Source organism: Ovis aries, chromosome 19 (assembly GCF_016772045.2).
Source record: "Ovis aries strain OAR_USU_Benz2616 breed Rambouillet chromosome 19, ARS-UI_Ramb_v3.0, whole genome shotgun sequence".
In the NCBI taxonomy this organism is placed as follows: Eukaryota; Metazoa; Chordata; class Mammalia; order Artiodactyla; family Bovidae; genus Ovis; species Ovis aries.
In genome coordinates this window covers 47187619-47205007 of record NC_056072.1, presented here as the reverse complement: position 1 = coordinate 47205007, position 17389 = coordinate 47187619, and the positions used below count along the sequence as shown (strand labels likewise).

Here is a 17389-nt window from a genome sequence, read left to right as displayed (position 1 = left end):
CAGATGGAGATATATACCATGTTCTTGGATTGGAAGAATCAATATTATAAAAATGATTATACTTACACAAAGCAATCGACAGACTCAATACACTCCGTAATCAATTACCAATGCAGCTTTTCATAGAACTATCACAAAAAATTCACAATTTGTAGTCACAAAATAACAACAGTAATGCAAACAATAAGATCCTGAATAGCCATAGAAATCTTGAGAAGAAAAAACGAAGTTGACTTCAGACTATGCTAGAAAATTCCAGTGATTAAGACACTATACAGCTCTGGTACAAAAACAGAAATATAAATCAGTGGAACAAGGTAGAAAGCCTTGATGAAGGAAAAAGAGGAAAGTGAAAAAGCTGACTTAACTACTGCCCACAGTGGTGAAAGTGCCCAGGTTTGATCCCTGGCCAAGGAGCTAAAATCCCACAAGCTGCGCAGTGTGGCCAAAAGAAATTCAAAATAGTTTTAAATTAAAAATAAATAAGAGAATAGTATGAACAATTAAATGCCAACAAATTTGACAACCTAGAAGAAACTGACAACTTCCTAGAAACATACAGCCCACCAGAACTGCATCAAGAAGAAATCTGGAAAGCGTCTAAGATGAGAAAAAGGCAAAGGAACATAGACACAAACAGAAAACAAAGGGATACACTGTGTTCAGCAAACAGCTGGTGAACAGGGGGAAAAACTGAAAGCGCTTAAGACAAGACTGTGTCAGGAAATGGAGGAACAGACAGCATCTCAAATGAAGACGCTCACATGTGTCCATGGTCAGACTGCGGGTGGCAGTCAATGGCTGCTCAGCACAGCTTCCCTTACCTGGAGGCCAAACACTACATGTCGGGGATGCTTCACGTTCAAGTCCATCAACAGCTGACTGGATTCGTTACTTTCAAAGCTGAAGGGTAGAGGGGTGCCTGGGAAGACAATCCTACTTACTGAGCACAGCTAATACACAAAGTTCTTCTTAACAGCACTGGGCTAAAGCCCTGCCTAGATACCCCAGGATGACTTTAACCCAGACAGGAGTCCAGCACAGCCGGCGGACTTCCCAGTGTGCTTGGAGACAGGGCATCGAGGCAATATCTGTCCATACCAGTCACTGCAGTCAGAAAAGGAAAAAACGAACCACAACAAATAAACGCAAAGCATAAACAGCAAACAGAACAGAACAGAGAATTACAGCCAATCTTCTGGGATAAACCAAAATTGAAAAGAATATTTAATAAATTATCTCTATGTGTGTATAAGAGCCACTTTGCTGTACAGCAGAAATGAGCATGATGCTAAATCAACTGTACTTCAGTTAAAAAAATAAAAGAAACCAACAATCCACAAGACAATGGAGTGATAATTTCAAAGTACCAAAAGGGGTGGAACCCCAAACAATCAGTAAAAAATTCTCTCTACCCAGTGAAGATATAGTTCAGATACGGAGGAGAAGTGAAGACATCTTCAGAGAAACAGAAGCTGGCGGAATTTGCTACCAGTTGGATTTGCACTGCAAGAAGGTCTTCAGGCCAAAGGAGCACAACGCTAGATTAAAATGTCAGTATACTCCTACAAAGAAAGGAGAAGCAATAGGAAATGACCAAGGCGGTGGATATGTTAGTTTCTTACGGCTGCTGTAACAAATTACCATAAACTTGGTGGCTCAAAACGACACACGCTGGGACTTCCCTGGTGACCCAGTGGTGAGGAACTCACCTGCCAATGCAGGGGACACGGGTCCGATCCTTGGTTGGGGAACTAAGATCCCACATGCTACAGGGCAGTTCAGCCGCGTGCCACAACTACTGAGGCCCATGCAACCTACAGCCCGTCTCTCCGAGAGAAGCCACTGCAACGAGAAGCCTGTGCACGGCAACTAGAGAGCAGCCCCCTCTTGCTGCAACTAGAGGAAGCCCACACAGCCGCCATGAAGACCCAGAACAGCCCCAAAATAAGTAAATCAAAAATTATTTTTTAAAAACACACATTTAAGCTCTTACACTTCTGGAAGCCAGAGTATGAAATCAGTTTCTCTGGGCTAAAGTCAAGGTGCCGGCAGGGCTAGCTAGTTGCTTCAAGAAGCTCCCAAGAGGAGAAATTGTTTCCTTGCCTTTTATGGATTCCAAGGGCCACCTGCATTCCTTAGCTAGCAGCCCCTTCCTTGCGTCAGTGCAGCCTCTTGCTCCTGTCACCACATTATTTCTGCAGTAATATCTCCCACTCATTAGGGTGCTTGTGATTACATCACTGGGAACACCTGGATGCTGCTGCTGCTAAGTTGCTTCAGTTGTGTCCAACTCTGTGCGACCCCAGAGACGGCAGCCCACCAGGCTCCCCTGTCCCTGGGGTTCTCCAGGCAAGAACACTGGAGTGGTTTGCCATTTCTTTCTCCAACGCAGGAAAGTGAAAAGCGAAAGTGAAGTCCCTCAGTCGTGTCCGACCCTCAGCGACCCTGTGGACTGCAGCCTTCCAGGCTCCTCCGTCCATGGGATTTTCCAGGCAAGAGTACTGGAGTGGGATGCCATTGCCTTCTCCGGGGAACACCTGGATAATCTAGGGTAATAGCTACATCTCAGGATTCTGAATCTCATCTGCAAAGTCCCTTCTGCCATAAAAGGTAATATATTCACAGACTCTAGGGTTAGGACATGGATATCCTAGAAGGAGGCCACTGTTTAAGCCTATCAGAGGCAGTAAACAAAATACACTTCTCCCTGTATTTTGTAATCTCTTTAGAATATAATTGACTAAAACAAAAGTACTCAAATATATTATAGGGTTCATTATATATGTAATATTACAATTATGTAACAACAATAGCACAAAGGATGGGAGAGGGAAGAAACATAAGTATACAAGGCTTTTATACCATAAATGAAGTGGTATAAAATAAATATTATTTGAAGGTGTGTGCTAAATTACAGATATATATTGCAGAACCTTGCACAACCACTAAAAAAGTAAAGAATTGCACGAAATAAGCCAATAATGGAGACAAATACAATAAAACATTGAAAAGAAGTAGAAGAAACTAGGCAAAGAGGAGACAGAGCAAACAGCAAAATGGTCGATTTAAATCCAACCATACTAATAACTGTACATAAACAGGCTAAACACTCCAATCAAAGTACAGATTGTCAAATAGGATTTTTTAAAAAGCAAGACTCAAATATATGCTGTCTGCAAAAAAAAGAAAACCCACTGCAAATATAAAGTCATAAGAAACAAATTTAAAAATGGAAAAAAAGACAGACTACACAAATACCAAAGAAAAAAGAGAGTGACTACATTAATATCAGACAATGTAGACTTCAGGGGAATGAATATTATCCAAAGTCTAGAAGACATTTCAAAATAATAAAGAGGCCCATATATCATAAAGACAAAACAATTCTAAGTGTATACATTGATAAAACTGAAAGGAGAAATGAATAAAAACACAACTATACTTGGAAATTTTAAAACTCTCCTCTCGTAATAGATAAAACTACTAGATAAGTCAGTAAGAAGACACTAATTATAGTGTAAGTTGACCTAATTAGCACTTAGCATGAACACCCAAAAACCCAGAAGTACACATGTCCTTCGCAACAGCACGTCACCAAGACAGACAGCATTCCGGGCCATCCTAAAAATCTGAACAAATTTAAGGGGACTGAAACGCTACAAAGTATGTTGTCTAACCACAAAAGAATTGACTTAGGAATAAATAATAAAAATATATCTGAAAAACCCCTAAATATTAAGAAATTTTTAAAACTCTTTTAGTTAGCCCATGAATCAAAGGAAAAAAAATCACAAGAGAAATTAGCAAATGTTTGAAGTGAATGAAAATTAAAACACAACAGACAAAAATGTGTGGGATGGAGGAAAGCAGTGCTTTGAGGGGATAATACAGCAATAAAAAGCTTACATTAAAAAAATCAGATCTCAAATTGAGGACCGATACTTTCACCTTTCAAAGGTCAGAAAAAAAGAAAATTGGTCCCATGGTGATTAGAAGAAAGTAATACACGTAACAATAGAAATCAATCAAAACCAAAAACAAATTTAAAATAGGAAAAAATTAATAAAACCAAAGCACAGTTCTTAAAATAAGTAATAAAATTAATAAACCTCTACTCAGGCAAAGAAAAGAGGAGCAATAATACAGATTACCAACACTGGCAATGATGGGGAACATCCCGACATATTCCACAGACAGTAAGACTATTATGATGACTTTATGTCAATGCAATTGATAATTAAGATGATACGGATACATTCTTTAAAAGATTATCAAAGTTCACGCAAGCCGAACTATAGAACCTAAACAGCTGTATGTATTTATTAAAAACTTAAATCCATACTTTAAATTTTTCCCACAGTGGAAACTCTATAGACTACATTGGTAAAAGCTAAGAAACATTCAAGATGAAATAATATCAAGTCTGTAGAAAACAGACAAGAACACTCCCCCAACTCATTTTATATGGTGAGCAGTATCCACTTACCCAAACCAAAGACATGACAAGAAAACTACAGGCCAATACATCCATCATGAACAAAGATGCAACATTTTTTTATAAAACTGTAGCAAGCCAAATCCAACAACATACAAAAAGCATAGATCACGACCAACTGGAATTTATTCCAGGAATGTAACACTGATTTGACATTTGAAAATCAGTCTATGGTTTAACACACCCTAAAAGAATAAAGCTATGATCGATCATCTTAATAAGAATACAGAAAGTATTTGGATATGTACAACTTCCATAAAATTAAAATCTGTGTACTTAGAGAAGATAAAGGGAATCTAAGAAATATCCATAGATCTTGTACTCAGTGGTGAAAGACTAGTTTTTCCCAGGAGATCAGAAACAAGACAGGATGTTAACTCTAATCACTTTTGTTCAACATTGTTTAAATATTCTCACCAAGGGTTTAAGGTTAATTAATTAGTTAATTAAAAGTAAAAGGCATAACGACTGAAAGAAAGAACTGTGTTTACTTACTTGAAGACAAGATGGTCAGTCATCTACACAGAATTCCCAAGGAATTTATAAAGAAAGCTACTGGAATTAATATGTGAATTTAGCAATATCACAAGATACAAGGTTAACATACAAAAGTTAACTGCATTTTTATATACAATTAATGAGTAATGAAAGTTTTAAGTGGAAAACAATGTAATGAAGAGTCTGAGTCCATTTTTTATATTTGGCCATTGACAGCTTTCAAGCTCCATTTCTCCCTCTTGATTCACATCTGAGAAAGTCAGGACAAAAGCTCTTACTTCTGCCTTAGTTGTCAGTAGGTAAGTTCAAACCATGCAAACTCAAACCATATACGGGAATCCCATATATGAGATCAACTCCCCAGAGCGGCTCCCCCTTCCCTTCACTCAAGCTATCCCAGACTAGCTTGGGTGCCTGTCCTGTCCCCCGAGAAAGCCCCCTTGAAACTGAAAGTGAAGTTGCTCAGTCATGTCCAACTCTTTGCGACCCCATGGACTGCAGTCTACCAGGCTCCTACATCCATAGGATTTTCCAGGCAAGAGTACTGGAGTGGGTTGCCATTCTCTTCTCCAGGGGATCCTCCCCAGCCAGGGATCGAACTTGGGTCTCTCGCACTATAGACAGACTCTTTACTGTCTGAGCCATCAGGGAAAGCCCCCTTATGGAGTAATAAAACTTTCCATGGCCTCTTGGTACATGTGTGGTAACATCAGTCCCAACATTTAAACAAATGTGAGGAAGTGTATTCAACCGAGAAGACAAAACAATATCACTTATGAGAGCATCAGGAAATCGGCAATAATTAGGATTAGATTTACGTGCAAAACCTTAACACTGAAAACTACAAAACATTGTTGACAGAAGTTAAAGATGATCCAAAAACAAAGAGAGAGATACCATGAATAGGAAGACCTAAGACTGTTAAATCAGTCCTTCCCAAATTGATTAACAGATTTTACATGGAATGACAATCAATCTCAGCAGGATTTTTTTTTTTTTAAGGAATTGACATGCTGACTTCAAAATGTGTATGGAAATGCAAATGACAGAAAAAGTTACAGTACAGATAAAAAGAAACCTCATGTGGCAATGAAAATGAAGGAAGATCACTACCTCATATCCATATGGTTGAATCCTAAAATAGATTCAAAATATACCAAAAAAAGATGGTATGATTTGAATGAGGCCTTTATATCAAACTTTAAAACATGCAATTCATATATGTACCTAACATCAGACTCCCCAAATACATAAAGCAAACACTGACACATTTAGAAAGAGAGACAATTCCACAGTAATAACTGGAGACTTCTATACTCAGATTGAAATAATGGCTAGAAGACCAGACAGAACACCAGCAAGAAAATAAAGAACTTTAATAACATGATAAACCAAATGGATTTAAAGACATTTATGAAATATTCGACTCAGTAACAGCAGAATATACATTTTTCTCAAGTGCACATGAAACATTCTCTAGATCACACTTGTGATCTGTTAGGTCACAAATCTTAATGAATTTTAAAAGACTGAAATAATACAAAGTATATTTTCTGATCATAACAGAACTAAACTAGAAATCAGCATCAAAAGGAAAACTGGAAAATTCACAATTATGTGGACACTAAACAACACACTTTTAATCAACCAATGTGTCAAAGAAGAAATAAAAAAGGAAACTAGTAAATAACACAAACGAAAATAAAACTGTGGCATGCCCCCGTTCTGGGCTTCCCTGGTGGCACTACGGTAAAGAACTCATGTACCAATGCAAGAGACACGGGTTTGGTCCCTGAGTAGGAAGATCCCCTGGAGTAGGAAATGTAAGCTGCTCCAGTATTCCTGCCTGGGAAACACCATGGACAGAGGAGCCCAGTGGGCTAGAGTCCATGGGGCCACGAAGAGGCAGAAACAACCGAGTGACTGAACCCACGGCCCCTGTCCCGCTGAGCGGAGACACAAGGGAACGCAGGGCAAGGTGGACTGTGAAAGGGCTCCTCGCCCTCCCTCCATGCCAGGCCCTTCGGTTCAGCCCCCTCTGCCCTCGTCTTCTGTTTCTGCTGCAGATGCTTTCTTGGTCCTGTGCAGGAAGCCCTCTCCTCATGTCTAAACTAAAAGCTCATCCCTATGGCTGAGTGATCCCAAATGCCTAACCTTCTGTGATTTCAAGACTGGGACCAGGATTCAGAGCTGAAAGTTAAACTAGCTCAAAAAACGTTTGGATGCAGAGGCTTCTGTCCTCTGTGAACAATTCTGTGAACAATGAATTGGTCCCTTGAGCCCAATCCTACCCTGCATTGTGTGCTGTATAAAATTAATTTATTTTGAAATTCTTTTCAAATATGAAGATGATAAATTAGGAATGTATCTTTTGAACATTGGTAATAAGTGCAAGATTTATTTTGTCAAAAAGATCCAAACAACTGTGGCATGCCAAAGCATATGAGATGCAGCAAAAGCAGTGGTAAGAAGAGAAATTTACAGCTGTAAATGGTCACATTAAAAAGGAAGACAGATATCAGAAAAATCAAACTTCACATCTTAAGGAACTAGAAAAACAAGAGCAAACTAAACCCAAAACTAGCAGAAGGAAGGAAATAATAAAGATTAGCGCACAGATTAATGAAATAAAGAACATAAAAACAATAAAGACAGTCAAACCAAAAGCTGATTCTCAAAAATAAACTTTTTTGAACAAAACTTTAGGTAAACTGACTAAGGAAAAGAGGGAAGACTCAAATTGGTAAAATCAGAAATTTAAGTGGGGCCATCACTAACAACTTTACAGAAACAAAAAGCAAATAAGAAAGTACTGTGAACAACTGTATATCAACAAACTGAATAACCTAGATGAAACAGACAAATTCTCAGAAATATGCCATCTACGAAAACTGAATAGTGAATAAGTTGAAGATATGAATAAACCAGCAAACAGTAAGGAGACAGAATAATAAAAAAACCTCCCAAGAAAGAAAAGCCTTGGACAAAATGGCTTCAGTCGTGAATTCTACCGAAGACTTAGAAGATTAAAGTCAATTCGCCTCAAATTTTTCCCAAAAATTGAAGAGGAGGACAAGTGAACTCACTGTATGAGGCAGGCATTAACCAGATAGCAAAGCCAAACAAAAGCGCTAACAAGAAAACCACAGACTAATATCTCTTATGAACAGTGAAGTAAAAATTCTTAACAAAATACAAGCAAACTGATTTCACTGATGAATTCATCAGCATATTAAAAAAGGATTACATACCATGAGTAGGTAGGATTTATCCCAGGAGTGCAAATATAGTTCAACATATGAAAATCAATCAATATAATACATCACATTAATAGAATGAAAATAAAAATCACACAATCATCTTGATGCAGAAGTATATGACAAAATTCAATACACTTTTATAATAAAAACACTCAGTACACTGGAAGACATTTGTCCAAAGATACAAGAGTTGCCAGTAAGCATGTGAAATAATGCTCAACATCACTAATACAAATTAAACCACAACGAGAGGGACTTGCCTGGTGGTACAGTGGTTAAGAATATGTCTTGTGCACAAAGATAGAAATATAGATCAACGGAACAAAACAGAAATCCCAGAGATAAATCCAAGCACCTATGGACACCTTATCTTTGACAAATGAGGCAAAAATATACAAATGAGAAAGGGGAATCTCTTTAACAAGTGGGGCTGAGAAAACTGGTCAACCACCTGAAAAAGAATGAAACTAGAACACTTTCTAACACCATACACAAAAATAAACTCAAAATGGATTAACAGTCTAAATGTAAGACCAGAAACTATAAAACTCTTGGAGGAAAACATAGGTTGAACATTCTCTGACATAAATCACAGCAAGATCCTCTATGATCCACCTCCCAGAGTAATGGAAGTAAAAACAAAAGCAAACAAATGGGACCTAATTAAACTTACAAGCTTTTGCACAACAAAGGAAACTATAAGCCAGGAGAAAAGGCAGCCTTCAGAATGGGAGAAAATAGCAAAAACAAAACAAAACAAAAACCAGACAAAGAATTAATCTCCAAAATATACAAGCAGCTCATGCAACTCAATACCAGAAAAATAAACAATGCAATAAAGAAGCGGGCCAAAGACCTAAACAGACATTTCTCCAAAGACGACTACAAATGGCTAACAAACACATGAAAAGATGCTCGACATCACTCATTATCAGAGAAATTTAAATCAAAACCACAGTAAGGTACCATCTCACGCTGGGTCAGAATGGCTGCTATCAAAAAGTCTATAAACAATAAATGCTGGAGAGGGTGTGGAGAAAAGGGAATCCTCTTACACTGTTGGTGGGAATGCAAACTAGTACAGCCACTACGGAGAACAGTGTGGAGATTCCTTAAAAAACTGCAAATAGAACTGCCATATGACCCAGCAATCCCACTGCTGGGCATACACACCGAGGAAACCAGAATTGAAAGAGACATGTGTACCCCAATGTTCATCGCAGCACTGTTTATAATAGCCAGGACATGGAAGCAACCTAGATGTCCATCAGCAGACGAATAGATAAGAAAGCTGTGGTACATATACACAATGGAGTATTACCCAGCCGTTAAAAAGAATACATTTGAATCAGTTCTAATGAGGTGGGTGAAACTGGAGCCTGCTATACATAGTGAAGTAAGCCAGAAAGAAGAACACCAATACAGTATACTAACGCATATATATGGAATTTAGAAAGATAGGAACAACAACCCTATATGCAAGACAGCAAAAGAGACACAGATGTAAAGAACAGACTTTTAGACTCTGTGGGAGAAGGCGACGGTGGGACAATATGAGAGAAAAGCACGGAAGCCTGTACATTACCATATGCGAAACGGATCCCCAGTGCGAGCTCAATGCACGAAGCAGGGCACCCACGCGGGTGCTCCGGGACAACCCAGAGGGAGGGGGTGGGCAGAGAGTGGGGAGGGGGGCTCAGGATGGTGGGACACATGTACACCCATGGCTGACTCATGTCGATGTACAGCAAAACCCACTACATACCATAAAGTAATGAGCCTCCAATTAAAATAGATGAATTAATTAAAAAAAAAAAAAGATTATGCCCTGCAATACAGGGGATGCAGGTTCAATTCCCTGTCAAGGAACTAAGATCCCACACACCAGAGCAACTAAGCCCACACCCTGCAACTACTGTGTCCCAACGCAGCCGACTCACCGCAGCGGGAGAGCCCAGACACCACGGCTACTGAGGCTGCGTGTTCCGGAGCCCAGACGGCACAGCCAGAAAGTCTGTGTGCTGGAAGGCCGCTCCCACAGACACCACGAAGGCTCTGCATGCCGTATCTAGGACCTGATGCAGCCAAGAGAGAAAAACCCAAAACTAAAATAAGCAAAGCAAACAAAAAAGTCACAATGAGATACCGCCTCACATCCAAAAAAGTGGAAAGTAACAGATGCTGACAGGGATGTGGAGAAGATGGAACACTTGTGTACAGCTGGTGGGAACGCACGTGGTGCAGCCACTGGGGAAAACAGTTTGGTGATTCTTCGAAAAGTTCGAGAGAGAATGACCGTGTGAAAGGGAAAGTCGCTCAGCTGCGTCTGACTCTTTGCAACCCCATGAACTACTCTAGGCCAGAATACTGGAGTGGGTAGCCTTTCCCTTCTCCAGAGGATCTTCCCAACCCAGAGATCGAACCCAGGTCTCCTGCACTGCAGGCGGATTCTTTACCAGCTGAGCCACAAGGGAAGCCCATGTGATCTAGCAATTTCACTCCTAGGTATGCACCCAAAATAACTGAAAGCAGGGACTCAAACAGATACTTGAATGCCAGTGTTTTTAAGCAGCGTTATTCACAATATCAAAAGGGTGGGAACAACACAAATGTCCATCAACAGATGATTGTTTTAACAATGCACATTAGTCAGTACCCAAAAGGAATGAAATTTAGGACACAGGAGTGGGCACCATTCACTGTCCCTGTTGACCAAGGCACGCACAGGCCACTGCTGCTGTAGGGAACCCACAAGTGGGTGCCAAGGGCTGCCCCTCTGTCCTGGGATTGCACGGACCACCGCTGCCACTGGGAGAGCCACAGGTAGGTGTCAAGCACTGCCCCCGACACCTGGGGATCACACACGGGCCATGAGCAGGCTCCAGTGGCTGTCCCTGCTGTCCCAGGAGTGCGTAGGCTGTTGCTGCCACTAGGAGACCTGGGGGCAGGTGCCAGTCGCTGCCCCTGCTGTCCTGGGGGTGTGTAGGCTGCTCCCACAGCTAGGGGACCTGCAAGGAGGAGGCACCGCCCTTGCTGTGCCGGGAGCATGTGGCCCACCAGCCCTGTTGCATAACCCACAGGGTGGGCACCAATCACTGCCTCCACTCTATGAGGAGTGTGTGTGGGCCACCACATCTACACAGCCCATATCAAGGGGCTAATGGTCAGCACACACTGAGAAAAGGGGCAGAAAGCATCCAGACTAAAAGCAGCCCCTCGATTCTGGACAGTAGAGTGGACCAGAAGGACCTGCGCTGGCTCACCTCTCACGGAAACACCGAAGTCACAACTAACAGCTGAACAACAATCAATCAAAGAGACTGGAACCTATCAAAAAAGACATTTTACATCCAGACAAAAACAAGAAGCTACAACTAGAAACCAGAAAACTATAAATGGGAATGCTTACTGGTAAAGGCAAACACAAAGCGAAGGCAGGAAATCATCCATACACAAACACATCAAAACCAGCAAATGTGAGGAGAGTGCAGATGCAAGACACTGGAAATAGACTGTAAACTGAGCCATCAGCAACTTAAAACAATCTCCTATATGTATAGATAGCTGTATCAAAACATCATGGGAGCTGCAAACCAAAAACCTACAATAGATGAACACACAAAAAAGAAAAACCAATCCAAACACAACACTGAATACAGTCATCAAATCACAAGAGGAGAACAAGAGGAAGGGAAGAAAAAACACCTATAAAAACAAATCCAAAACAATTAACAAAATGGCAGTAAGAATATACATACTGATAATTATGTGAAATGCAAATGGATTAAATGCTCCCACCAAACACACAGACTGGCTTAATGGATACAAAAAGAAGACCCATATGTATGATGGCTACAAGAGATTCACTTCAGATCTAGGGACAGATGCAGACTGAAAGTGAGGGGATGGACAAAGGTATTCCATGGACATGGAAATGAAAAGAAAGCTGGAACAGCAATACTCACATTAGACAAAACAGACTTTAAAATAAAGACTTACTAGAGACAACATAAAGATCAAGGGATCAGTCCACAAAGAAGATGTAACAATTATAGATATACACATACCCAGCGTAAGAACACCTTGATATTTAAGACAAACACTAACGACCAGAAAAAAAAGAAATCGACAGCGACACAATTGTAATGAGGGATTTTAACACGCCACTTTCATTAAGAGACTCATGATCCAGACAGAAAAGCAACAAGGAAACACAGGCCTTAAATTAGACTAGATAGACTTAATTGATATTTATAAAATTTATAAAAATTGATATGTATAAAATGCTTTTCATCCAAAAGCAACAAAATACACTTTCTTCTCAAGTGCACATGAAACATTTCCCAAGACATCTTGGGCCAGAAATGAAGCCGTGGCACATTTAGAAAACCTGAAATCATATCAAGCATCTTTTCCGACCACAATGTCATGAGATTAGAAATCAATTATAGGAAAAAAAAGCTAAGTTAACTTTCACTCAGTCATGTCCGACTCTTTGCGACCCCATGGACTGTAGCCCACCAGGTTCCTCCATCCATGGGATTCTCTAGGCAAGAATACTGGAGTGGGTTGCCATTTCCTTCTCCAGGGGATCTTCCTGACCCAGAGATCGAACCCAGGTCTCCCGTATTGGAGGCAGATGCTTTAACCTCTGAGCCACCAGGGAAGCCCCATGGAGGCTAAACAATATGTTACCAAACAACCAGCAGATCGCTGAAGAAATCAAATAGGAAATCGAAAAATACAGAGACAAATGACAATGAAAACGTGATGGTCCAAAACCTATGGGACAGAGCAAAGCAGTTCTACAAGGGAAGCTGACAGCAATATAATCTCATCTTAGGAAATAAGAAAAATCTCAAATAGACAACCTAAATTTACACCTAAAGCAACTTAAATAAAAACAAACAAAACCCAAAGTTAATAGAAGAAAAGAAATTATCAAGACCAGAGCAGAATTAAATGAAACAGAGACAAAGAAAACAATAAAAAGATCAATGAAACAAAAAATTGGTTTTATAAAAAGATAAACAAAATTGATAGAACTTTAGCAAGATCTATCCAGGGAACAAAGGGGAGAAGACTCAAATCAATAAAATGAGAAATGAAGAAAGAGAAGTTACAATGGAAGCCATAGAAATACAAAGGATCATAAGAGACAACTATAAGCAACTGTATGTCAATAAAATGGACAACCTGGCAGAAATGGACAAATTCTTAGAAAGGTACAACGTTTCAACACTGAACCAAGAAAAAATGGAAAATATGGACAGACCAATTAAAAGCAGGCTTCCCTGGTGGCTCAGGTGGTAAAGCCTGCACCTACACTGCAGGAGATGTGGGCTAGATCTCTGGGTGGGATGATCCCCTGGAGAAGGGAATGGCTACCCACTCCAGTATTCTTGCCTGGAGAATTCCATGGACAGAGGAGCCTGGTGGGCTACAGTCCATGGAGTCACAAAGTCAGACATGAACTGAGCCACTAGCACTTTCACTTTCAGTCACAAGCAATGAAACTGAAGTTGTGATTAAAAACCAAAGTCCAGGTCCAGTTGGCTTCACAGGGAAATTCTATCAAACATTTAGAGACGAGCTAACACCTATCCTTTAGAAACTCTTGCAAAAATCTGCAGACGGTGAAACACTACCAAACTCATTCTATGAGTCCAAGATCACCCTGATATCAAAACCAGACAAAGACATCACACAGAAAAGAAAATTACAGGCCACTATCACTGACGAACATAGACGCAAAACTCCCCAACAAAGTACCAGCAAACAAAATCCAGTAACACGTTAAGATAATCACACACCATCATTAAGTGGAATTTATCCCAAGGATGCAAGGATTCTTCAATAAACACAAATCAAACTGTGATAAACTGTATCAACAAACTGAGGAATAAAAACTATATGACTGTATCAATAGATGTACAAAAAGTTTTTGACAAAATTCAACACCCATTTATTATTTAAAAAAAAAAAAAACTCTCCAGAAAGAAGCCATAAAAAGAAACTACCTCAACATAATAGGTAGGCTGCAGTCCATGAGGTCGTGAAGAGTTGGACACGACTAAGCGACTTCACTTTCACTTTTCACTTTCATGCACTGGAGAAGGAAATGGCAACCCACTCCAGTGTTCTTGCCTGGAGAATCCCAGAGATGGCAGAGCCTGGTGGGCTGCCGTCTGTGGGGTCGCACAGAGTCGGACATGACAGATGCGACTTAGCAGCAGCAGCATGACAAACCCACAGTTGACATCACTCTCAACTGAGAAAAGCTGAAAATATTTCCTCTAGATTAGGAGGAAGACAAGGATGTCCACTCTCACCACTTTTGTTCAATATAGTTTTGAAAGTCCTAGCCATGGCACTCACAGAATAAAAATAAAGGAGTCCAAATTGGAAAAGAAGTAAAACTGTCACTGTTTGCAGATGACATAATACTATACGTAGTGGAAAAGTATCCTAAAGATACTGCCAGAAAACTACTAGAGCTCAACACTGAATTCAGTAAAGTTGAAGGGAACAAAAATTAAAACACAGAAACCTCTTGCATTTCTATATGCTAAACAAAAGATCAGGAAGAGAAATTAAGGAAACAATCCCATTTTCAATTGCATTGAAAAGAATAAAATACTCAAGAATAATCTTATCTAAGGAGGCAAAGGACCTATATGCAGTATAAGATGCTGATGAAAGAAATCAAAGTTGACACAGAGAGATACACCCTATTCTTGGAGTGGAAGAGTCAACATTGCGAAAATGACTATACTACTCAAAGCAATCTACAGATTCAATGTAATCCCTATCAAATTACCAACGGCATCTTTCACAGAACCAGAACAAAATATTTTACAATTTGTATGGGAACACAAAAGACCCCGAATAGACAAAACAACCTTGAAAAAGGAAAACAGAAGTGGAGGAATCAGACTTCCTGACCCAGAGTATACTAGAAAAGTGTAAAATATTTTACAATTTGTATGGGAACACAAAAGACCCCAAATAGACAAAACAACCTTGAACAAGGAAAACAGAAGTGGAGGAATCAGACTTCCTGACCCAGAGTATACTAGAAAAGTGGTATACCATACCAAGACAGTATGGTACTGGCACAAAAACAGAAATACAGATCAATATAAACCTATGCACCTATGGTCAATTATTGACAAAGGAAGCAAGACTATACAATGGAGAAAAAACAGTCTTTTCAATAAGTGGTGCTGGAAAACTGGACAACTACATGTAAAAGAATGCAATTAGAACATTCTCTAACACCATAAACTCAAAATGGATTAAAGACCTAAATGTAAGGCTGGGTACTATAAACTTCTTAGAGGAAAACATAGGCAGAACACTTCTGCACATAAGTCACAGCATATCTTTTCTGATCCACCGCCTAATGAAAATGAAAACAAAGTAAACAAATGGGAGCTAATTAAACTTAAAAGCTTTTGCAGTGCAAAGGAAATCATAAACAAAGTGAGAAGATAACCTATAGAATGGGAGAAAACATTTGCAAAGGAAGTGACTGACAAGAGATTAAATCTCCAAAACATACAAGCAGCTCATGCAGCTCTATACAAAAAAAAAAAAAACAACAAAAAACAAATGCCAGAGGAAAGAATTGGGGGGAGAGAGTTAGGGAGTTTGGGATCGACACATACACGCCACTGTTTTTAAAATGGATAACCAACAAGGTCCTACTGTGTAGCACAGGGAACTTGGCTCAATGTTATGTTGCAGCCTGGATGGAAGGGGAGTTTAGGGGAGAACAAGTACATGTATATGTATGGATGAGTTGCATACACGTATGTGTATGGTGATGTACACATGAGACTATAACAACATTGTTAACTGGCTATAACTCCAATATAAAATTTAAAAGGTTAAAAAAAAAACCCAATCAAAAAATGAGCAGAAGATCTAAATAGACATTTCTCCAAAGAAAATATACAGATGGCCAACACACACAGGAAAAGATGCTCAGCATTGCTAATTATTAGAGAAATACAAATCAAAACTACAATAAAGTATCACCTCAGAATGGCCACCATCAAAAAGTCTACGAACAAAAAGTGCTGAAGAGGGTGTAGAGAAAAGGGAACTCTACTACACAGCTGGTAGGAATGCAAACTGGTAAGAGCACGACGGGGAACAGCATGGAGCTTCCTCAAAAACTAAAAACAGAACCACCATATGATCCGGCAATCCCACTGCTGGGCATGCATCCAGATAACAACTCTAAATGCAAAAGATACACGCACCCCTATTTTCACAGCACTACTCACAACAGCCAAGACATGGAAGCGACCTAACTGTCCACTGACAGACAAATGGATAAAGAAGATGTGGTACACACACACTGGAATATCACACACACACACACACACACACACACACACACGAATATCTCCCAGTCATAAAGAGAATGACATAATGCCATTTGCAGCAACATGGATGGACCTGGAGATTATACTAAAGTGAAGTCAGTCAGAGAGAGTCAAGTATCATATGATAACACTTAAATGTAGAATATTTAAATGATACAAATGAACTTATTTGAAAAGAGAAACAGATTCACAAACTTCTTAAACAGACTTTTGGTTGCAGGGGCAGAGAAAAGTGGAGGGGAAGGATAAATTAGGAGTTTAGGATTAACATTATACACTACTATATATAACAAAGGTAATCAACAGGGACCTACTAATGTATAGCACAGGGAATTCTACTCACTATTCTGTAATCATCCAAATAGGAAAAGAATCTGTAAAAGGATGGATATATGTATAACTGAATCACTCAGCTACACATGGAAGCCAGCACAACACTGCAAATCAGCTACACTCCAATATAAATTAAAATTAAAATAAATAAAAATTAATCTCAACCAAAAACAAAAAAACAAAAAACCATGCTACAACATGGAACCTTGAAAACAGGCTAAGTAAAATAAACCAGTCACAAAGCAACAATGATTGTATGATTCCAATTCCACTCCAGTGTTCCTGCCTGGAGAATCCCAGGGACGGGGAAGCCTGGTGGGCTACAGTCCATGGGGTCGCTAAGAGTCAGACATGACTGAGCGATTTCACTTTCACTTTTCACTCACATGCATTGGAGAAGGCAA

General features: G+C 39.6%; 1 protein-coding gene across 4 annotated transcripts in view; it reads right to left on the bottom strand.

Moving 5' to 3' along the window:
• The window catches only part of CHDH (choline dehydrogenase), an 89191-nt gene that overhangs the window by 53488 nt on the left and 18314 nt on the right, over nucleotides 1-17389 (bottom strand). For 2 of the 4 annotated variants that reach the window (XM_042236072.1, XM_042236075.1), the window contains one exon: nucleotides 10197-10331. The exons of the other annotated variants lie outside the window; for them this stretch is intronic. The gene's annotated coding sequence lies outside the window, so the exon portion shown is untranslated. The remainder of the gene's footprint in view (nucleotides 1-10196; nucleotides 10332-17389) is intronic. 4 annotated transcript variants of the gene reach the window in all.